The sequence below is a fragment of the Oncorhynchus keta genome, chromosome 11 (genome assembly GCF_023373465.1).
Source record: "Oncorhynchus keta strain PuntledgeMale-10-30-2019 chromosome 11, Oket_V2, whole genome shotgun sequence".
Classification (NCBI taxonomy): Eukaryota; Metazoa; Chordata; class Actinopteri; order Salmoniformes; family Salmonidae; genus Oncorhynchus; species Oncorhynchus keta.
Genome location: NC_068431.1, coordinates 4,250,279 through 4,274,223, shown reverse-complemented (window position 1 = coordinate 4,274,223; position 23,945 = coordinate 4,250,279).

Below are 23,945 nucleotides of genomic sequence, written 5' to 3'. Positions count from 1 at the left end.
TATGGGAAAAATGACTGATTTACAGTTCATGGGGGTTGCCTAATCACACATATGAAGTTTTGGACAGATCTGACTTTTTAACCCCTCGAAACAGCCCCTGAGACACCAATTAAGGCACTTCCGGTTGGCACAGGAAGCTATAAGTCAACACATATCCTCACTGGGCTATGCTTTTACAGAATCCTGTGTTTTAAGTCCTTACGTTAAGAATTGACTGATTTACACAGGGTTGAATGCACTATGTCTATCAAACTGCAGGCAGGTAATGGAAAAACACTTTTAGGGTGATTTTAACCACTTCCGGTTGGTCCAGGAAGCTTAGAATCAACACAGGTAGACCTCATACTGGCCTGATGGACTGTCATCAAAGACAGGTTCATACGGCATTCATAACCCATATAGACTTCAGGTTGAATTTAGGGGTGCAGGCAATGTATTCCTATGGGGAGAGAAGTCAATGCAAACTATTTGAAGTAAACACCTTCTTTTAACTATTAAGGGTTAATGCCACACGGTCAAGGTTAGGCTTGCACGGATCGGAAGGACCTTAGGAACGTACCTGAGGTCGAATTGTGCTTCTCACCCTAACGGTTCTCTCACTGTCACCCAAAAGCAAATGACGTTGTGGGGCAGGCTTCATTTTGGGCCTACTTTTCTAATGGTCGCTGCGCTCAGACCGAGCGAGCTACGGTCAAGCGGGATATCTCGTTGAACTCGGCACGGCCTAGAGATTATGTTTATGCCATTGCCTGCTCTCTGTGTCTTTGAGAACCGCACTTTTTCACTCCATCCTTGCTGTGTGTGCGTGTGAGAGCTTTTCTTTGACATCTGTTGGGAGAAATGACTGATTTACAGTTCATGAGGGTTACCTAGTCACACATATGAAGTTTTGAAAAGATCTGACCTTTTTAACCCTTGGAAACTGCCACTGTGACATCATTAAAGGCACTTCCGGTTGGCACAGGAAGCTATAAGTAAACCCATGTCTTGATTGACATAGAAACTTACAGAATCCTGAGTTTTAAGTCCTTACGTTAAGAATTGACTGATTTACACAGGGTTGAATGCACTATGTCTATCAAACTGCAGGCAGGTAATGGAAAAACACTTTTAGGGTGATTTTAACCACTTCCGGTTGGTCCAGGAAGCCTAGAATCAACACAGGTAGACCTCATACTGGCCTGATGGACTGTTACCAAAGACAGGTTCATACGGCATTCATAACCCATATAGACTTCAGGTTGAATTTAGGGGTAAAGGCAATGTATTCCTATGGGGAGAGAAATCAATGCAAACTATTTGAAGTAAACACCTTCTTTTAACTATTAAGGGTTAATGCCACACGGTCAACGTTAGGCTTGCACGGATCGGAAGGACCTTAGGAACGTACCTGAGGTCGAATTGTGCTTCTCACCCTAACGGTTCTCTCACTGTCACCCAAAAGCAAATGACGTTGTGGGGCAGGCTTCATTTTGGGCCTACTTTTCTAATGGTCGCTGCGCTCAGACCGAGCGAGCTACGGTCAAGCGGGATATCTCGTTGAACTCGGCACGGCCTAGACATTATGTTTATGCCATTGCCTGCTCTCTGTGTCTTTGAGAACCGCACTTTTTCACTCCATCCTTGCTGTGTGTGCGTGTGAGAGCTTTTCTTTGACATCTGTTGGGAGAGATGACTGATTTACAGTTCATGAGGGTTACCTAGTCACACATATGAAGTTTTGAAAAGATCTGACTTTTTAACCCCTCGAAACAGCCCCTGAGACACCAATTAAGGCACTTCCGGTTGTCACAGGAAGCTATAAGTCAACATATATCCTCACTGGGCTATGCTTTTACAGAATCCTGAGTTTTAAGTCCTTACGTTAAGAATTGACTGATTTACACAGGGTTGAATGCACTATGTCTATCAAACTGCAGGCAGGTAATGGAAAAACACTTTTAGGGTGATTTTAACCACTTCCGGTTGGTCCAGGAAGCCTAGAATCAACACAGGTAGACCTCATACTGGCCTGATGGACTGTTACCAAAGACAGGTTCATACGGCATTCATAACCCATATAGACTTCAGGTTGAATTTAGGGGTGCAGGCAATGTATTCCTATGGGGAGAGAAATCAATGCAAACTATTTGAAGTAAACACCTTCTTTTAACTATTAAGGGTTAATGCCACACGGTCAAGGTTAGGCTTGCACGGATCGGAAGGACCTTAGGAACGTACCTGAGGTCGAATTGTGCTTCTCACCCTAACGGTTCTCTCACTGTCACCCAAAAGCAAATGACGTTGTGGGGCAGGCTTCATTTTGGGCCTACTTTTCTAATGGTCGCTGCGCTCAGACCGAGCGAGCTACGGTCAAGCGGGATATCTCGTTGAACTCGGCACGGCCTAGACATTATGTTTATGCCATTGCCTGCTCTCTGTGTCTTTGAGAACCGCACTTTTTCACTCCAGCCTTGCTGTGTGTGCGTGTGAGAGCTTTTCTTTGACATCTGTTGGGAGAAATGACTGATTTACAGTTCATGAGGGTTACCTAGTCACACATATGAAGTTTTGAAAAGATCTGACCTTTTAACCCTTGGAAACTGCCACTGTGACATCATTAAAGGCACTTCCGGTTGGCACAGGAAGCTATAAGTAAACCCATGTCTTGATTGACATAGAAACTTACAGAATCCTGAGTTTTAAGTCCTTACGTTAAGAATTGACTGATTTACACAGGGTTGAATGCACTATGTCTATCAAACTGCAGGCAGGTAATGGAAAAACAATTTTAGGGTGATTTTAACCACTTCCGGTTGGTCCAGGAAGCCTAGAATCAACACAGGTAGACCTCATACTGGCCTGATGGACTGTTACCAAAGACAGGTTCATACGGCATTCATAACCCATATAGACTTCAGGTTGAATTTAGGGGTGCAGGCAATGTATTCCTATGGGGAGAGAAATCAATGCAAACTATTTGAAGTAAACACCTTCTTTTAACTATTAAGGGTTAATGCCACACGGTCAAGGTTAGGCTTGCACGGATCGGAAGGACCTTAGGAACGTACCTGAGGTCGAATTGTGCTTCTCACCCTAACGGTTCTCTCACTGTCACCCAAAAGCAAATGACGTTGTGGGGCAGGCTTCATTTTGGGCCTACTTTTCTAATGGTCGCTGCGCTCAGACCGAGCGAGCTACGGTCAAGCGGGATATCTCGTTGAACTCGGCACGGCCTAGACATTATGTTTATGCCATTGCCTGCTCTCTGTGTCTTTGAGAACCACACTTTTTCACTCCATCCTTGCTGTGTGTGCGTGTGAGAGCTTTTCTTTGACATCTGTTGGGAGAGATGACTGATTTACAGTTCATGAGGGTTACCTAGTCACACATATGAAGTTTTGAAAAGATCTGACTTTTTAACCCCTCGAAACAGCCCCTGAGACACCAATTAAGGCACTTCCGGTTGTCACAGGAAGCTATAAGTCAACATATATCCTCACTGGGCTATGCTTTTACAGAATCCTGAGTTTTAAGTCCTTACGTTAAGAATTGACTGATTTACACAGGGTTGAATGCACTATGTCTATCAAACTGCAGGCAGGTAATGGAAAAACACTTTTAGGGTGATTTTAACCACTTCCGGTTGGTCCAGGAAGCTTAGAATCAACACAGGTAGACCTCATACTGGCCTGATGGACTGTTACCAAAGACAGGTTCATACGGCATTCATAACCCATATAGACTTCAGGTTGAATTTAGGGGTAAAGGCAATGTATTCCTATGGGGAGAGAAGTCAATGCAAACTCTTTGAAGTAAACACCTTCTTTTAACTATTAAGGGTTAATGCCACACGGTCAAGGTTAGGCTTGCACGGATCGGAAGGACCTTAGGAACGTACCTGAGGTCGAATTGTGCTTCTCACCCTAACGGTTCTCTCACTGTCACCCAAAAGCAAATGACATTGAGGGCCAGGCTTCCTTTTGCGCCTTCTTTTTTCAAGGTCGCTGCACTCAGAGCGAGCTACGGTCAAGCGGGCGTCTCGTTGAACTCTGCACAGCCTGGAGACTATGGTGATGCCATTTTTTGTGTTGATTTCAGAATGCCATTTTGGTGATGGTCCCTCTCCGTTTAAACATATTGCTAATGTACAAAAGTCAACTAGCAAGTCAGTGTCCACCAGTCAATTAGATGTCATTCTGACACCAAACTGATACCAATTGACAACAAACCCACTTTTTCCAACTCATTTAGAAGCCAACTATCACATATGTCAGAGCAGGCCCATAATTCACAGCGCCATTAGTTTAAAACATAATAAAAACGTAAAACACATAGTTACGTTCTAGCTGCGGGTCCAGGTCAGACATTATGTGAAGGCCTATGTGAGGCGACCCCGAATCCCGAGTTTCGGCTCGATAGGTCCTTCGGTGCCCGAGTAAAACCCTAATTGGTGCTGAAAATCCACTTTTTCCATGCCTTGCTATGGGGTCCTTGAATGAGCTATCGGACCGAAACGTTGGGGTCCGTCTCTATGGGCCGAGCCGGTTCCAATGCACCTAGTCTTGTGTCTCTGAGACTTTTCTAAATGTCGCCATTTTCGTAATGGTCAAAATGAATTGAAATCATTGCAAATGTACGAGGCTATTTCTCGGTCCGAGAACCTTCTAGAGCCACCTAACTCACCACGCACTATCGACCCGAGGTCTAGAACAGGTTTCTAAAGTTTCGGAACTCTAGGTCTGACGGTTCTTTTAGCTCGAACAAAGCTAACTATTGGAGGCACTGTCTGTCTCTACAAACCCCAATACGTCCCTCCTTCCAAGTTGTGTGTCTGTGTGATTTAGTTTTCCTTTGAAATTTTATGGGAAAAATGACTGATTTACAGTTCATGGGGGTTGCCTAATCACACATATGAAGTTTTGGACAGATCTGACTTTTTAACCCCTCGAAACAGTCCCTGAGACACCAATTAAGGCACTTCCGGTTGTCACAGGAAGCTATAAGTCAACACATATCCTCACTGGGCTATGCTTTTACAGAATCCTGAGTTTTAAGTCCTTACGTTAAGAATTGACTGATTTACACAGGGTTGAATGCACTATGTCTATCAAACTGCAGGCAGGTAATGGAAAAACACTTTTAGGGTGATTTTAACCACTTCCGGTTGGTCCAGGAAGCTTAGAATCAACACAGGTAGACCTCATACTGGCCTGATGGACTGTTACCAAAGACAGGTTCATACGGCATTCATAACCCATATAGACTTCAGGTTGAATTTAGGGGTAAAGGCAATGTATTCCTATGGGGAGAGAAATCAATGCAAACTTTTTGAAGTAAACACCATCTTTTAACTATTAAGGGTTAATGCCACACTGTCAACGTTAGGCTTGCACGGATCGGAAGGACCTTAGGAACATACCTGAGGTCGAATTGTGCTTCTCACCCTAACGGTTCTCTCACTGTCACCCAAAAGCAAATGACGTTGTGGGGCAGGCTTCATTTTGGGCCTACTTTTCTAATGGTCGCTGCGCTCAGACCGAGCGAGCTACGGTCAAGCGGGATATCTCGTTGAACTCGGCACGGCCTAGACATTATGTTTATGCCATTGCCTGCTCTCTGTGTCTTTAAGAACCACACTTTTTCACTCCATCCTTGCTGTGTGTGCGTGTGAGAGCTTTTCTTTGACATCTGCTGGGAGAAATGACTGATTTACAGTTCATGAGGGTTACCTAGTCACACATATGAAGTTTTGAAAAGATCTGACCTTTTTAACCCATGGAAACTGCCACTGTGACACCATTAAAGGCACTTCCGGTTGGCACAGGAAGCTATAAATAAACTCATATCATGATTGGGGTATGCCTTTACAGAATCCTGAGTTTTAAGTCTTTACGTTAAGAACTGAGTTATTTACGGAGGGTTTAGTGAGTGTGTGTTATTTCAGAAAATCATAGAAAATCACAGAAATCTCGCAGAGCTCCGCAGCACACTTTAAAAAGATTCGTAAGAACAACCTGCAACTGGATCTGTAACCGTTGAAAAAAAAAACACCTATCCGTGAACATCACCAAGGTGTCGTTGTACGATTTCTCTTAAATGACGATAGATAAATGGCTGGTTCTTTTTTATTGACACCGGAGGCTCCTTGACTTTGACGTGAAGTGGAAAAATAATTTCTCTATTTTCATTTTGGACCTTTAATCCCAGATAAATGGCCATAACTCAAAAACCGTTGAGGCCTAGACGCCATCTTGTTCGGGGCCAACTGCCCATTATGCCGCCCCTACGCTCACCGAGTTTCGGCTTCTAAATATTTTCAGTTTTCGAGATAAGGCCCCGTCGTGAATCGTGATGTTTTGTAGCAATAGCCATATGATTGCTTATGCCCTCTTGTGGGAATTTCCGGGACATGGGAAAAATGACATAAATCTTATTATTTTTGTAAAACGGAAACCGAATGTCCGACAACGTTCATTTGATGACTTCCTGGTAGGTCCGGCCCTGCCGCTCGGCCCGACGCCGTCCGCGAATTTTACAAACGATTTCGGACGTCTAGTAAGGGACCGTACATTTGCAATATGGACTTTCTCACTAACCATACAGGTACTGCCGAATTCTTCCCTTATGTATGTAAATGCTTTATGTAAAGGTAGATATGTATAGGGGTGGAATGCTTTATGTAAAGGTAGATATGTAGGGTGGAATGCATTATGTAAAGGTAGATATGTATAGGGGTGGAATGCTTTATGTAAAGGTAGATATGTATAGGGGTGGAATGCTTTATGTAAAGGTAGATATGTAGGGTGGAATGCTTTATGTAAAGGTAGATATGTATAGGGGTGGAATGCTTTATGTAAAGGTAGATATGTAGGGTGGAATGCTTTATGTAAAGGTAGATATGTAGGGTGGAATGCTTTATGTAAAGGTAGATATGTAGGGTGGAATGCTTTATGTAAAGGTAGATATGTAGGGTGGAATGCTTTATGTAAAGGTAGATATGTAGGGTGGAATGCTTTATGTAAAGGTAGATCTGTATAGGGGTGGAATGCATTATGTAAAGGTAGATATGTATAGGGGCGGAATGCTTTATGTAAAGGTAGATATGTAGGGTGGAATGCATTATGTAAAGGTAGATATGTAGGGTGGAATGCTTTATGTAAAGGTAGATATGTATAGGGGTGGAATGCTTTATGTAAAGGTAGATATGTAGGGTGGAATGCTTTATGTAAAGGTAGATATGTATAGGGGTGGAATGCTTTATGTAAAGGTAGATATGTATAGGGGTGGAATGCATTATGTAAAGGTAGATATGTAGGGTGGAATGCTTTATGTAAAGGTAGATATGTATAGGGGTGGAATGCTTTATGTAAAGGTAGATATGTAGGGTGGAATGCTTTATGTAAAGGTAGATATGTATAGGGGTGGAATGCTTTATGTAAAGGTAGATCTGTATAGGGGTGGAATGCATTATGTAAAGGTAGATATGTATAGGGGCGGAATGCTTTATGTAAAGGTAGATATGTAGGGTGGAATGCATTATGTAAAGGTAGATATGTAGGGCGGAATGCTTTATGTAAAGGTAGATATGTAGGGTGGAATGCATTATGTAAAGGTAGATATGTAGGGTGGAATGCTTTATGTAAAGGTAGATATGTATAGGGGTGGAATGCTTTATGTAAAGGTAGATATGTATAGGGGTGGAATGCTTTATGTAAAGGTAGATATGTATAGGGGTGGAATGCATTATGTAAAGGTAGATATGTAGGGTGGAATGCTTTATGTAAATGTAGATATGTATAGGGGTGGAATGCTTTATCTAAAGGTAGATATGTATAGGGGTGGAATGCTTTATGTAAAGGTAGATATGTAGGGTGGAATGCATTATGTAAAGGTAGATATGTAGGGTGGAATGCTTTATGTAAAGGTAGATATGTATAGGGGTGGAATGCTTTATGTAAAGGTAGATATGTATAGGGGTGGAATGCTTTATGTAAAGGTAGATATGTATAGGGGTGGAATGCTTTATGTAAAGGTAGATATGTATAGGGGTGGAATGCTTTATCTAAAGGTAGATATGTATAGGGGTGGAATGCTTTATGTAAAGGTAGATATGTAGGGTGGAATGCTTTATGTAAAGGTAGATATGTATAGGGGTGGAATGCTTTATGTAAAGGTAGATATGTATAGGGGTGGAATGCTTTATGTAAAGGTAGATATGTAGGGTGGAATGCTTAATGTAAAGGTAGATATGTATAGGGGTGGAATGCTTTATGTAAAGGTAGATATGTATAGGGGTGGAATGCTTTATGTAAAGGTAGATATGTATAGGGGTGGAATGCATTATGTAAAGGTAGATATGTATAGGGGTGGAATGCTTTATGTAAAGGTAGATATGTATAGGGGTGGAATGCATTATGTAAAGGTAGATCTGTATAGGGGTGGAATGCTTTATCTAAAGGTAGATATGTAGGGTGGAATGCTTTATGTAAAGGTAGATATGTATAGGGGTGGAATGCATTATGTAAAGGTAGATATGTATAGGGGTGGAATGCTTTATGTAAAGGTAGATATGTATAGGGGTGGAATGCTTTATGTAAAGGTAGATATGTAGGGTGGAATGCATTATGTAAAGGTAGATATGTATAGGGGTGGAATGCTTTATCTAAAGGTAGATATGTATAGGGGCGGAATGCTTTATGTAAAGGTAGATATGTAGGGTGGAATGCTTTATGTAAAGGTAGATATGTATAGGGGTGGAATGCTTTATGTAAAGGTAGATATGTATAGGGGTGGAATGCTTTATGTAAAGGTAGATATGTAGGGTGGAATGCATTATGTAAAGGTAGATATGTATAGGGGTGGAATGCATTATGTAAAGGTAGATATGTATAGGGGTGGAATGCTTTATGTAAAGGTAGATATGTATAGGGGTGGAATGCTTTATGTAAAGGTAGATATGTAGGGTGGAATGCATTATGTAAAGGTAGATATGTAGGGTGGAATGCATTATGTAAAGGTAGATATGTATAGGGGTGGAATGCTTTATGTAAAGGTAGATATGTAGGGTGGAATGCTTTATGTAAAGGTAGATATGTATAGGGGTGGAATGCTTTATGTAAAGGTAGATATGTATAGGGGTGGAATGCTTTATGTAAAGGTAGATATGTATAGGGGTGGAATGCTTTATGTAAAGGTAGATATGTAGGGTGGAATGCTTTATGTAAAGGTAGATATGTATAGGGGTGGAATGCTTTATGTAAAGGTAGATATGTAGGGTGGAATGCTTTATGTAAAGGTAGATATGTAGGGTGGAATGCTTTATGTAAAGGTAGATATGTAGGGCGGAATGCTTTATGTAAAGGTAGATATGTATAGGGGTGGAATGCTTTATGTAAAGGTAGATATGTAGGGTGGAATGCTTTATGTAAAGGTAGATATGTATAGGGTGGAATGCTTTATGTAAAGGTAGATATGTATAGGGGTGGAATGCTTTATGTAAAGGTAGATATGTATAGGGGTGGAATGCTTTATGTAAAGGTAGATATGTATAGGGGTGGAATGCTTTATGTAAAGGTAGATATGTATAGGGGTGGAATGCTTTATCTAAAGGTAGATATGTATAGGGGTGGAATGCTTTATCTAAAGGTAGATATGTATAGGGGTGGAATGCTTTATGTAAAGGTAGATATGTATAGGGGTGGAATGCTTTATGTAAAGGTAGATATGTATAGGGGTGGAATGCTTTATGTAAAGGTAGATATGTAGGGTGGAATGCTTTATGTAAAGGTAGATATGTATAGGTGTGGAATGCTTTATGTAAAGGTAGATATGTATAGGGGTGGAATGCTTTATGTAAAGGTAGATATGTATAGGGGTGGAATGCTTTATGTAAAGGTAGATATGTATAGGTGTGGAATGCTTTATGTAAAGGTAGATATGTATAGGGGTGGAATGCTTTATGTAAAGGTAGATATGTATAGGTGTGGAATGCTTTATGTAAAGGTAGATATGTATAGGGGTGGAATGCTTTATGTAAAGGTAGATATGTATAGGGGTGGAATGCTTTATGTAAAGGTAGATATGTAGGGTGGAATGCTTTATGTAAAGGTAGATATGTAGGATGGAATGCTTTATCTAAAGGTAGATATGTATAGGGGTGGAATGCTTTATGTAAAGGTAGATATGTAGGGTGGAATGCATTATGTAAAGGTAGATATGTATAGGGGTGGAATGCTTTATGTAAAGGTAGATATGTATAGGGGTGGAATGCTTTATGTAAAGGTAGATATGTAGGGTGGAATGCTTTATCTAAAGGTAGATATGTAGGGTGGAATGCTTTATGTAAAGGTAGATATGTAGGGTGGAATGCATTATGTAAAGGTAGATATGTATAGGGGTGGAATGCTTTATGTAAAGGTAGATATGTATAGGGGTGGAATGCTTTATGTAAAGGTAGATATGTAGGGTGGAATGCTTTATCTAAAGGTAGATATGTAGGGTGGAATGCTTTATGTAAAGGTAGATATGTATAGGGGTGGAATGCTTTATGTAAAGGTAGATATGTATAGGGGTGGAATGCTTTATGTAAAGGTAGATATGTATAGGGGTGGAATGCTTTATGTAAAGGTAGATATGTATAGGGGTGGAATGCTTTATGTAAAGGTAGATATGTAGGATGGAATGCTTTATGTAAAGGTAGATATGTATAGGGGTGGAATGCTTTATGTAAAGGTAGATATGTATAGGGGTGGAATGCTTTATGTAAAGGTAGATATGTAGGGTGGAATGCTTTATGTAAAGGTAGATATGTATAGGGGTGGAATGCTTTATGTAAAGGTAGATATGTAGGATGGAATGCTTTATGTAAAGGTAGATATGTAGGGTGGAATGCTTTATGTAAAGGTAGATATGTATAGGGGTGGAATGCTTTATGTAAAGGTAGATATGTATAGGGGTGGAATGCTTTATCTAAAGGTAGATATGTAGGGTGGAATGCATTATGTAAAGGTAGATCTGTATAGGGGCGGAATGCTTTATGTAAAGGTAGATATGTAGGGTGGAATGCTTTATGTAAAGGTAGACATGTATAGGGGTGGAATGCTTTATGTAAAGGTAGATATGTATAGGGGTGGAATGCTTTATGTAAAGGTAGATATGTATAGGGGTGGAATGCTTTATGTAAAGGTAGATATGTATAGGGGTGGAATGCTTTATCTAAAGGTAGATATGTAGGGTGGAATGCTTTATGTAAAGGTAGATATGTATAGGGGTGGAATGCTTTATGTAAAGGTAGATATGTATAGGGGTGGAATGCATTATGTAAAGGTAGATATGTAGGGTGGAATGCTTTATGTAAAGGTAGATCTGTATAGGGGTGGAATGCTTTTTGTAAAGGTAGATATGTAGGGTGGAATGCTTTATGTAAAGGTAGATATGTAGGGTGGAATGCTTTATGTAAAGGTAGATATGTAGGGTGGAATGCTTTATGTAAAGGTAGATATGTATAGGGGTGGAATGCTTTATGTATAGGTGGATATGTAGGGTGGAATGCTTTATGTGTCACGCCCTGGTCTAAGTATTTTGTGTTTTTCTTCATGTATTGGGTCAGGCCAGGGTGTGGCATGGAGTTTTTGTATTGTGGTGTTTTGTCTTGGGGTTTTGGTGTGTATGTATTTGGGATTGTAGCTAGTGGGTCTCAATCAGAGGCAGGTGCTTATTGTTGTCTCTGATTGGGAACCATATTTAGGCAGCCATATTCTTTGAGTTTGTCGTGGGTGATTGTCCTGAGTGTCTTGATGTCCTTAGGCTGTGTTAGTTTGCACCAGTTAAGGCTGTTTCGGTTTTCACTACGTTTATTGTTTTGTAGTTTGTGTTTTGGATTCGTGTTACGTTGTGTGATTAAGCATGGATCGCAATATACACGCTGCAGTTTGTCCGACTCTCCTTCACCACATGAAAACCATGACATTATGTAAAGTAGATACAGTGGGGCAAAAAAAGTATTTAGTCAGCCACCAATTGTGCAAGTTAAACTTAAAAAGATGCGAGAGGCCTGTAATTTTCATCATAGGTACACTTCAACTATGACAGACAAAATGGGAAAATAAATCCAGAAAATCACATTGTAGGATTTTTAATGAATTTATTTGCAAATTATGGCATTCAATTATAAAAAATAAGTATTTGGTCGCCTACAAACAAGCAAGATTTCTGGCTCTCACAGACCTGTAACTCCTCTTTAAGAGGCTCCTCTGTCCTCCACTCGTTACCTGTATTAATGGCACCTGTTTGAACTTGTTATCAGTATAAAAGACACCTGTCCACAACCTCAAACAGTCAAACTCCAAACTCCATTATGGCCAAAACCAAAGAGCTGTCAAAGGACACCAGAAACAAAATTGTAGACCTGCACTAGGAAGACTGAATCTGCAATAGGTAAGCAGCTTGGTTTGAAGAAATCAACTGTGGGAGCAATTATTAGGAAATGGAAGAAATACTGATAATCTCCCTAGATCTGGGGCTCCACGCAAGATCTCACCCCGTGGGGTCAAAATGATCACAAGAACAGTGAGCAAAAATCCCAGAACCACACGGGGGGAACTAGTGAATGACCTGTAGAGAGCTGGGACCAAAGTAACAAAGCCTACCATCAGTAACACACTACGCCGCCAGGGACTCAAATCCTGCGGTGCCAGACGTGTCCCCCTGCTTAAGCCAGTACATGTCCAGGCCCATCTAAAGTTTGCTAGAGAGCATTTGGATGATCCAGAAGAAGATTAGGAGAATGTCATATGGTCAGATGAAACCAAAATATAACTTTTTGGTAAAAACGGAGTTGCATCCAAAGAACACCATACCTACTGTGAAGCATGGGGGTGGAAACATCATGCTTTGGGGCTGTTTTTCTGCAAAGGGACCAGGACGACTGATCGTGTAAAGATAAGAATGAATGGGGCCATGTATCGTGAGATTTTGAGTGAAAACCTCCTTCCATCAGCAAGGGCATTGAAGATGACATGTGGCTGGGTCTTTCAGCATGACAATGAACCCAAACACACCGCCCGGGCAACGAAGGAGTGGCTTCGTAAGAAGCATTTCAAGGTCCTGGAGTGGCCTAGCCAGTCTCCAGATCTCAACCCCATAGAAAATCTTTGGAGGGAGTTGAAAGTCCGTGTTGCCCAGCAAAAGCTCCCAAAACATCACTGCTCTAGGGGAGAAATGCATGGAGGAATGGGGCAAAATACCAGCAACAGTGTGTGAAAACCTTGTGAAGACTTACTGAAAACATTTGACCTCTGTCATTGCCAACAAAGGGTATATAACAAAGTATTTAGATAAACTTTTGTTATTGACCAACCATAATTTGCAAATAAATTCATTAAAAATCCTACAATGTGATTTCCTAGATTTGTCTCATTTTGTCTGTCATAGTTTAAGTGTACCTATGATGAAAATTACAGGCCTCTCTCATCTTTTTAAGTGGGAGAACTTGCACAATTGGTGGCTGACTAAATACTATTTTGCCCCATTGTATGTATAGAGGTGGAATGCATTATGTAAATAGTAGACAGTAACATCAGTATACTGTAGGTAGGGCTAAAGGATAGATACTAGACAGTAACAGCAGTATACTATAGGTAGGGCTAAAGGATAGATAATAGACAGTAACAGCAGTATACTGTAGGTAGGGGTAAAGGATAATAGACAGTAACAGCAGTATACTGTAGGCAGGGGGTAAAGGATAGATAAGACAGTAACAGCAGTATACTGTAGGTAGGGGTACAGGATAGATAATAGACAGTAACAGCAGTATACTGTAGGTAGGGGTAAAGGATAGATAATAGACAGTAACAGCAGTATACTGTAGGCAGGGGTAAAGGATAGATAATAGACAGTAACAGCAGTATACTGTAGGTAGGATAGATAATAGACAGTAATAGCAGTATACTGTAGGTAGGGGCTAAAGGATAGATAATAGACAGTAACAGCAGTATACTATAGGTAGGGCTAAAGGATAGATAATAGACAGTAACAGCAGTATACTGTAGGTAGGATAGATAATAGACAGTAATAGCAGTATACTGTAGGTAGGGGTAAAGGATAATAGACAGTAACAGTAGTATACTGTAGGTAGGATAGATAATAGACAGTAATAGCAGTATACTGTAGGTAGGGGTAAAGGATAGATAATAGACAGTAACAGCAGTATACTGTAGGCAGGGGGTAAAGGATAGATAATAGACAGTAACAGCAGTATACTGTAGGTAGGATAGATAATAGACAGTAATAGCAGTATACTGTAGGTAGGGGTAAAGGATAGATAATAGACAGTAACAGTAGTATACTGTAGGTAGGATAGATAATAGACAGTAATAGCAGTATACTGTAGGTAGGGTTAAAGGATAGATAATAGACAGTAACAGTAGTATACTGTAGGTAGGATAGATAATAGACAGTAATAGCAGTATACTGTAGGTAGGGGTAAAGAATAGATAATAGACAGTAACAGCAGTATACTGTAGGCAGGGGGTAAAGGATAGATAATAGACAGTAACAGCAGTATACTGTAGGTAGGGGTAAAGGATAGATAATAGACAGTAACAGCAGTATACTGTAGGTAGGGGTAAAGGATAGATAATAGACAGTAACAGCAGTATACTGTAGGTAGGGGTAAAGGATATATAATAGACAGTAACAGCAGTATACTGTAGGCAGGGGGTAAAGGATAGATAATAGACAGTAACAGCAGTATACTGTAGGTAGGGGTAAAGGATAGATAATAGACAGTAACAGCAGTATACTGTAGGTAGGGGTAAAGGATATATAATAGACAGTAACAGCAGTATACTGTAGGCAGGGGGTAAAGGATAGATAATAGACAGTAACAGCAGTATACTGTAGGTAGGGGTAAAGGATAGATAATAGAGAGTAACAGCAGTATACTGTAGGTAGGATAGATAATAGACAGTAACAGCAGTATACTGTAGGTAGGGGTAAAGGATAGATAATAGACAGTAACAGCAGTATACTGTAGGTAGGGGTAAAGGATAGATAATAGACAGTAACAGCAGTATACTGTAGGTAGGGGTAAAGGATAGATAATAGACAGTAACAGCAGTATACTGTAGGTAGGGGTAAAGGATAGATAACAGACAGTAACAGTAGTATACTGTAGGTAGGGGTAAAGGATAGATAATAGACAGTAACAGCAGTATACTGTAGGTAGAGGTAAAGTATAGATAATAGACAGTAACAGCAGTATACTGTAGGTAGGGGTAAAGGATAGATAATAGACAGTAACAGCAGTATACTGTAGGTAGGGGTAAAGGATAGATAATAGACAGTAACAGCAGTATACTGTAGGTAGGGGTAAAGGATAGATAATAGACAGTAACAGCAGTATACTGTAGGTAGGGGTAAAGGATAGATAATAGACAGTAACAGCAGTATACTGTAGGTAGGGGTAAAGGATAGATAATAGACAGTAACAGCAGTATACTGTAGGTAGGGGTAAAGGATAGATAATAGACAGTAACAGCAGTATACTGTAGGTAGGGGTAAAGGATAGATAACAGACAGTAACAGTAGTATACTGTAGGTAGGGGTAAAGGATAGATAATAGACAGTAACAGCAGTATACTGTAGGTAGAGGTAAAGTATAGATAATAGACAGTAACAGCAGTATACTGTAGGTAGAGGTAAAGGATAGATAATAGACAGTAACAGCAGTATACTGTAGGTAGGGGTAAAGGATAGATAATAGACAGTAACAGCAGTATACTGTAGGCAGGGGGTAAAGGATAGATAACAGACAGTAACAGTAGTATACTGTAGGTAGGGGTAAAGGATAGATAATAGACAGTAACAGCAGTATACTGTAGGTAGAGGTAAAGTATAGATAATAGACAGTAACAGCAGTATACTGTAGGTAGGGGTAAAGGATAGATAATAGACAGTAACAGCAGTATACTGTAGGTAGGGGTAAAAGATAGATAATAGACAGTAACAGCAGTATACTGTAGGTAGAGGTAAAGGATAGATAATAGACAGTAACAGCAGTATACTGTAGGTAGAGGTAAAGGATAGATAATAGACAGTAACAGCAGTATACTGTAGGTAGGGGTAAAGGATAGATAATAGACAGTAACAGCAGTATACTGTAGGTAGAGGTAAAGTATAGATAATAGACAGTAACAGCAGTATACTGTAGGTAGAGGTAAAGGATAGATAATAGACAGTAGCAGCAGTATACTGTAGGTAGGGGTAAAGGATAGATAATAGACAATAACAGCAGTATACTGTAGGTAGGGGTAAAGGATAGATAATAGACAGTAACAGCAGTATACTATAGGTAGGGGTAAAGGATAGATAATAGACAGTAACAGCAGTATACTGTAGGTAGGGGTAAAGGATAGATAATAGACAGTAACAGTAGTATACTGTAGGTAGGGGTAAAGGATAGATAATAGACAGTAACAGCAGTATACTGTAGGTAGGGGTAAAGGATAGATAATAGACAGTAACAGCAGTATACTGTAGGTAGGGGTAAAGGATAGATAATAGACAGTAACAGCAGTATACTGTAGGTAGGGGTAAAGGATAGATAATAGACAGTAACAGTAGTATACTGTAGGTAGGGGTAAAGGATAGATAATAGACAGTAACAGCAGTATACTGTAGGTAGGGGTAAAGGATAGATAGTAGACAGTAACAGCAATATACTGTAGGTAGGGGTAAAGGATAGATAATAGACAGTAACAGCAGTATACTGTAGGTAGGGGTAAAGGATAGATAATAGACAGTAACAGCAGTATACTGTAGGTAGAGGTAAAGTATAGATAATAGACAGTAACAGCAGTATACTGTAGGTAGAGGTAAAGGATAGATAATAGACAGTAGCAGCAGTATACTGTAGGTAGGGGTAAAGGATAGATAATAGACAATAACAGCAGTATACTGTAGGTAGGGGTAAAGGATAGATAATAGACAGTAACAGCAGTATACTATAGGTAGGGGTAAAGGATAGATAATAGACAGTAACAGCAGTATACTGTAGGTAGGGGTAAAGGATAGATAATAGACAGTAACAGTAGTATACTGTAGGTAGGGGGTAAAGGATAGATAATAGACAGTAACAGCAGTATACTGTAGGTAGGGGTAAAGGATAGATAATAGACAGTAACAGCAGTATACTGTAGGTAGGGGTAAAGGATAGATAATAGACAGTAACAGCAGTATACTGTAGGTAGGGGTAAAGGATAGATAATAGACAGTAACAGCAGTATACTGTAGGTAGGGGTAAAGGATAGATAATAGACAGTAACAGCAGTATACTGTAGGTAGGGGTAAAGGATAGATAATAGACAGTAACAGCAGTATACTGTAGGTAGGGGTAAAGGATAGATACTAGACAGTAACAGCAGTATACTGTAGGTAGGGGTAAAGGATAGATAATAGACAGTAACAGCAGTATACTGTAGGTAGGGGTAAAGGATAGATAGTAGACAGTAACAGCAGTGTACTGTAGGCAGGGGTAAAGGATAGATAATAGACAGTAACAGCAGTATACTGTAGGTAGGGGTAAAGGATAGATAATAGACAGTAACAGCAGTATACTGTAGGTAGGGGTAAAGGATAGATAATAGACAGTAACAGCAGTATACTGTAGGTAGGGGTAAAGGATAGATAATAGACAGTAACAGCAGTATACTGTAGGTAGGGGTAAAGGATAGATAATAGACAGTAACAGCAGTATACTGTAGGTAGGGGTAAAGGATAGATAATAGACAGTAACAGCAGTATACTGTAGGTAGGGGTAAAGGATAGATAATAGACAGTAACAGCAGTATACTGTAGGTAGGGGTAAAGGATAGATAATAGACAGTAACAGCAGTATACTGTAGGTAGGGGTAAAGGATAGATAACAGACAGTAACAGCAGTATACTGTAGGTAGGGGTAAATGATAGATAATAGACAGTAACAGCAGTATACTGTGGGTAGGGGTAAATGATAGATAATAGACAGTAACAGCAGTATACTGTAGGTAGGGGTAAATGATAGATAATAGACAGTAACAGCAGTATACTGTAGGCAGGGGTAAAGGATAGATAGTAGACAGTAACAGCAGTATACTGTGGGTAGGGGTAAATGATAGATAACAGACAGTAACAGCAGTATACTGTAGGTAGGGGTAAATGATAGATAATAGACAGTAACAGCAGTATACTGTGGGTAGGGGTAAATGATAGATAATAGACAGTAACAGCAGTATACTGTAGGTAGGGGTAAATGATAGATAATAGACAGTAACAGCAGTATACTGTAGGCAGGGGTAAAGGATAGATAGTAGACAGTAACAGCAGTATACTGTAGGTAGGGGGTAAAGGATAGATAATAGACAGTAACAGCAGTATACTGTAGGTAGGATAGATAATAGACAGTAACAGCAGTATACTGTAGGTAGGGGTAAAGGATAGATAATAGACAGTAACAGCAGTATACTGTAGGTAGGGGTAAAGGATAGATAATAGACAGTAACAGCAGTATACTGTAGGTAGGGGTAAAGGATAGATAATAGACAGCAGTATACTGTAGGTAGGGGTAAAGGATAGATAATAGACAGTAACAGCAGTATACTGTAGGTAGGGGTAAAGGATAGATAATAGACAGTAACAGCAGTATACTGTAGGTAGGGGTAAAGGATAGATAATAGACAGTAACAGCAGTATACTGTAGGTAGGGGTAAAGGATAGATAATAGACAGCAGTATACTGTAGGTAGGGGTAAAGGATAGATAATAGACAGTAACATACTGTAGGTAGGATAGATAATAGTCAGTAACAGCAGTATACTGTAGGTAGGGGTAAAGGATAGATAATAGACAGTAACAGCAGTATACTGTAGGTAGGGGTAAAGGATAGATAATAGACAGTAACAGCAGTATACTGTAGGTAGGGGTAAAGGATAGATAATAGACAGTAACAGCAGTATACTGTAGGTAGGGGTAAAGGATAGATAATAGACAGTAACAGTAGTATACTGTAGGTAGGGGTAAAGGATAGATAATAGACAGTAACAGCAGTATACTGTAGGTAGGGGTAAAGGATAGATAGTAGACAGTAACAGCAATATACTGTAGGTAGGGGTAAAGGATAGATAATAGACAGTAACAGCAGTATACTGTAGGTAGGGGTAAAGGATAGATAATAGACAGTAACAGCAGTATACTGTAGGTAGGGGTAAAGGATAGATAATAGACAGTAACAGCAGTATACTGTAGGTAGGGGTAAAGGATATATAATAGACAGTAACAGCAGTATACTGTAGGTAGGGGTAAAGGATAGATAATAGACAGTAACAGCAGTATACTGTAGGTAGGGGTAAAGGATAGATAATAGACAGTAACAGCAGTATACTGTAGGTAGGGGTAAAGGATAGATAATAGACAGTAACAGCAGTATACTGTAGGTAGGGGTAAAGGATATATAATAGACAGTAACAGCAGTATACTGTAGGTAGGGGTAAAGGATAGATAATAGACAGTAGCAGCAGTATACTGTAGGTAGGGGTAAAGGATAGATACTAGACAGTAACAGCAGTATACTGTAGGTAGGGGTAAAGGATAGATAATAGACAGTAACAGCAGTATACTGTAGGTAGGGGTAAAGGATAGATAGTAGACAGTAACAGCAGTGTACTGTAGGCAGGGGTAAAGGATAGATAATAGACAGTAACAGCAGTATACTGTAGGTAGGGGTAAAGGATAGATAATAGACAGTAAACAGTATACTGTAGGTAGGGGTAAAGGATAGATAATAGACAGTAACAGCAGTATACTGTAGGTAGGGGTAAAGGATAGATAATAGACAGTAACAGCAGTATACTGTAGGTAGGGGTAAAGGATAGATAATAGACAGTAACAGCAGTATACTGTAGGTAGGGGTAAAGGATAGATAATAGACAGTAACAGCAGTATACTGTAGGTAGGGGTAAAGGATAGATAATAGACAGTAACAGCAGTATACTGTAGGTAGGGGTAAAGGATAGATAACAGACAGTAACAGCAGTATACTGTAGGTAGGGGTAAATGATAGATAATAGACAGTAACAGCAGTATACTGTGGGTAGGGGTAAATTATAGATAATAGACAGTAACAGCAGTATACTGTAGGTAGGGGTAAATGATAGATAATAGACAGTAACAGCAGTATACTGTAGGCAGGGGTAAAGGATAGATAGTAGACAGTAACAGCAGTATACTGTAGGCAGGGGGTAAAGGATAGATAATAGACAGTAACAGCAGTATACTGTAGGTAGGATAGATAATAGACAGTAACAGCAGTATACTGTAGGTAGGGGTAAAGGATAGATAATAGACAGTAACAGCAGTATACTGTAGGTAGGGGTAAAGGATAGATAATAGACAGTAACAGCAGTATACTGTAGGTAGGGGTAAAGGATAGATAATAGACAGCAGTATACTGTAGGTAGGGGTAAAGGATAGATAATAGACAGTAACAGCAGTATACTGTAGGTAGGGGTAAAGGATAGATAATAGACAGCAGTATACTGTAGGTAGGGGTAAAGGATAGATAATAGACAGTAACATACTGTAGGTAGGATAGATAATAGTCAGTAACAGCAGTATACTGTAGGTAGGGGTAAAGGATAGATAATAGACAGCAGTATACTGTAGGTAGGGGTAAAGGATAGATAATAGACAGTAACATACTGTAGGTAGGATAGATAATAGTCAGTAACAGCAGTATACTGTAGGTAGGGGTAAAGGATAGATAATAAAGTGGTATAAAGGGGTAAAGTGACAAGACAACAGGATAGATAAACAGTAACAGCAGCGTCTTTAATCAGTCAAAAGAGTTGATACAAATAGGGTCAATGCAGAGAGTCCGGGTAGCTATTTGGTTAACTATTTAACAAACTGTATAGCAGTCTTGTGGCTTGGGGATAGAAGCTGTGCTGTTGGTTTCAGAATTTCTGCATCGAAGCAGAGAGAACAGTCTATGACTTGGGTGGATGGAGTCTTTGACAATATTTATAGGTCCTGGATGACAGGGAGCTTGGTCAGCCCCAGTGATTTACTGGGCTGTTCGCACAACCCTTTATAGCACCTTGCGGTTGGATGCCAAGCAGTTGCCGTACCAAGCAATGATCAAATTAAATGTATTTATATAGCCCTTCTTAAATCAGCTGATATCTCAAAGTGATGTACAGAAAGCCAGCCTGAAACCCCAAACAAGCAAATCAAATCAAATCAAATGTATTTATATAGCCCTTCTTATATCAGCTGATATCTCAAAGTGCTGTACAGAAACCCAGCCTAAAACCCCAAACAGCAAGCAATGCAGGTGTAGAAGCACGGTGGCTAGGAAAAACTGCCTAGAAAGGCCAAAACCTAGGAAGAAACCTAGAGAGGAACCAGGCTATGTTGGGTGGCCAGTCCTCTTCTGGCTGTGCCGGGTGGAGATTATAACAGAACATGGCCAAGATGTTCAAATGTTCATAAATGACCAGCATGGTCGAATAATAGTAAGGCAGAACAGTTGAAACTGGAGCAGCAGCATGGCCAGGTGGACTGGGGACAGCAATGAGTCATCATGTCAGGTAGTCCTGGGGCATGGTTCTAGGGCTCAGGTCCTCCGAGAGAGAGAAAGAAAGACCGAAGGAGAGAATTAGAGAACGCACACTTAGATTCACACAGGACACTGAATAGGACAGGAGAAGTACTCCAGATATAACAAACTGACCCTAGCCCCCCGACACATAAACTACTGCAGCATAAATACTGGAGGCTGAGACAGGAGGGGTCAGGAGACACTGTGACCCCATCCGAGGACACCCCCGGACAGGGCCAAACAGGAAGGATATAACCCCACCCACTTTGCCAAATCACAGCCCCCACACCACTAGAGGGATATCTTCAACCACCAACTTACCATCCCGAGACAAGGCTGAGTATAGCCCACAAAGATCTCCGCCACGGCACAACCCAAGGGGGGGGCGCCAACCCAGACAGGATGACCACAACAGTGAATCAACCCACTCAGGTGACGCACCCCCTCCAGGGACGGCATGAGAGAGCCCCAGTAAGCCAGTGACTCAGCCCCTGTAATAGGGTTAGAGGCAGAGAATCCCAGTGGAAAGAGAGGAGCCGGCCAGGCAGAGACAGCAAGGGCGGTTCGTTGCTCCAGAGCCTTTCGTTCACCTTCCCACTCCTGGGCCAGACTATACTCAATTATATGACCCACTGAAGAGATGAGTCTTCAGTAAAACTTAAAGGTTGAGACCGAGTTTGCGTCTCTGACATGGGTAGGCAGACCGTTCCATAAAAATGGAGCTCTATAGCAGAAAGCCCTGCCTCCAGCTGTTTGCTTAGAAATTCTAGGGACAATTAGGAGGCCTCTTGTGACTGTAGCGTACGTGTAGGTATGTACGGCAGGACCAAATCAGAGAGATAGGTAGGAGCACGCCCATGTAATGCTTTGTAGGTTAGCAGTAAAACCTTGAAATCAGCCCTTGCTTTGACAGGAAGCCAGTGTAGAGAGGCTAGCACTGGAGTAATATGATCAAATATTTTGGTTCTAGTCAGGATTCTAGCAGCCGTATTTAGCACTAACTGAAGTTTATTTAGTGATTTATCCGGGTAGCCGGAAAGTAGAGCATTGCAGTAGTCTAACCTAGCAGTGACAAAAGCATGGATTAATTTTTCTGCATAATTTTTGGACAGAAAGTTTCGGATTTTTACGTAGATGGAAAAATGCTGTCCTCGAAATGGTCTTGATATGTTCTTCAAAAGAGAGGTCAGGGTCCAGAGTAACGCCGAGGTCCTTCACAGTTTTATTTGAGACGACTGTACAACCATTAAGATTAATTGTCAGATTCAACAGAAGATCTCTTTGTTTCTTGGGACATAGAACAAGCATCTCTGTTTTGTCCGAGTTTAATAGTAGAAAGTTTGCAGCCATCCACTTCCTTATGTCTGAAACACATGCTTCTAGCAAGGGCAATTTTGGGGCTTCACCATGTTTCATTGAAATATACAGCTGTGTGTCATCCGCATAGCAGTGAAAGTTAACATTATGTTTTCGAATAACATCCCCAAGAGGTAAAATATATAGTGAAAACAATAGTGGTATTAAAACCGAACCTTGAGGAACACCGAAATTTACAGTTGATTTGTCAGAGGACAAACCATTCACAGAGACAAACTGATATCTTTCCGACAGATGAGATCTAAACCAGGCCAGAACATGTCCGTGTAGACCAATTTGGGTTTCCAATCTCTCCAAAAGAATGTGGTGATCGATGGTATCAAAAGCAGCACTAAGGTCTAGGAGCACGAGGACAGATGCAGAGCCTCGGTCCGATGCCATTAAAATGTAATTTACCACCTTCACAAGTGCCGTCTCAGTGCTATGATGGGGTCTAAAACCAGACTGAAGCATTTCGTATACATTGTTTGTCTTCAGGAAGGCAGTGAGTTGCTGCGCAACAGCCTTCTCTAAAATTTTTGAGAGGAATGGAAGATTCGATATAGGCCGATAGTTTTTTATATTTTCTGGGTCAAGGTTTGGCTTTTTCAAGAGAGTCTTTATTACTACCACTTTTAGCGAGTTTGGTACACATCCAGTGGATAGAGAGACGTTTATTATGTTCAACATAGGAGGGCCAAGCACAGGAAGCAGCTCTTTCAGTAGTTTAGTTGGAATAGGGTCCAGTATGCAGCTTGAAGGTTTAGAGGCCATGATTATTTTCATCATTGTGTCAAGAGATATAGTACTAAAACACTTGAGCGTCTCTCTTGATCCTAGGTCCTGGCAGAGTTGTGCAGACTCAGGACAACTGAGGTTTGGAGGAATACGCAGGTTTAAAGAGGAGTCCGTAATTTGCTTTCTAATAATCATAATATTTTCCTCAAAGAAGTTCATGAATTTATCACTGCTAA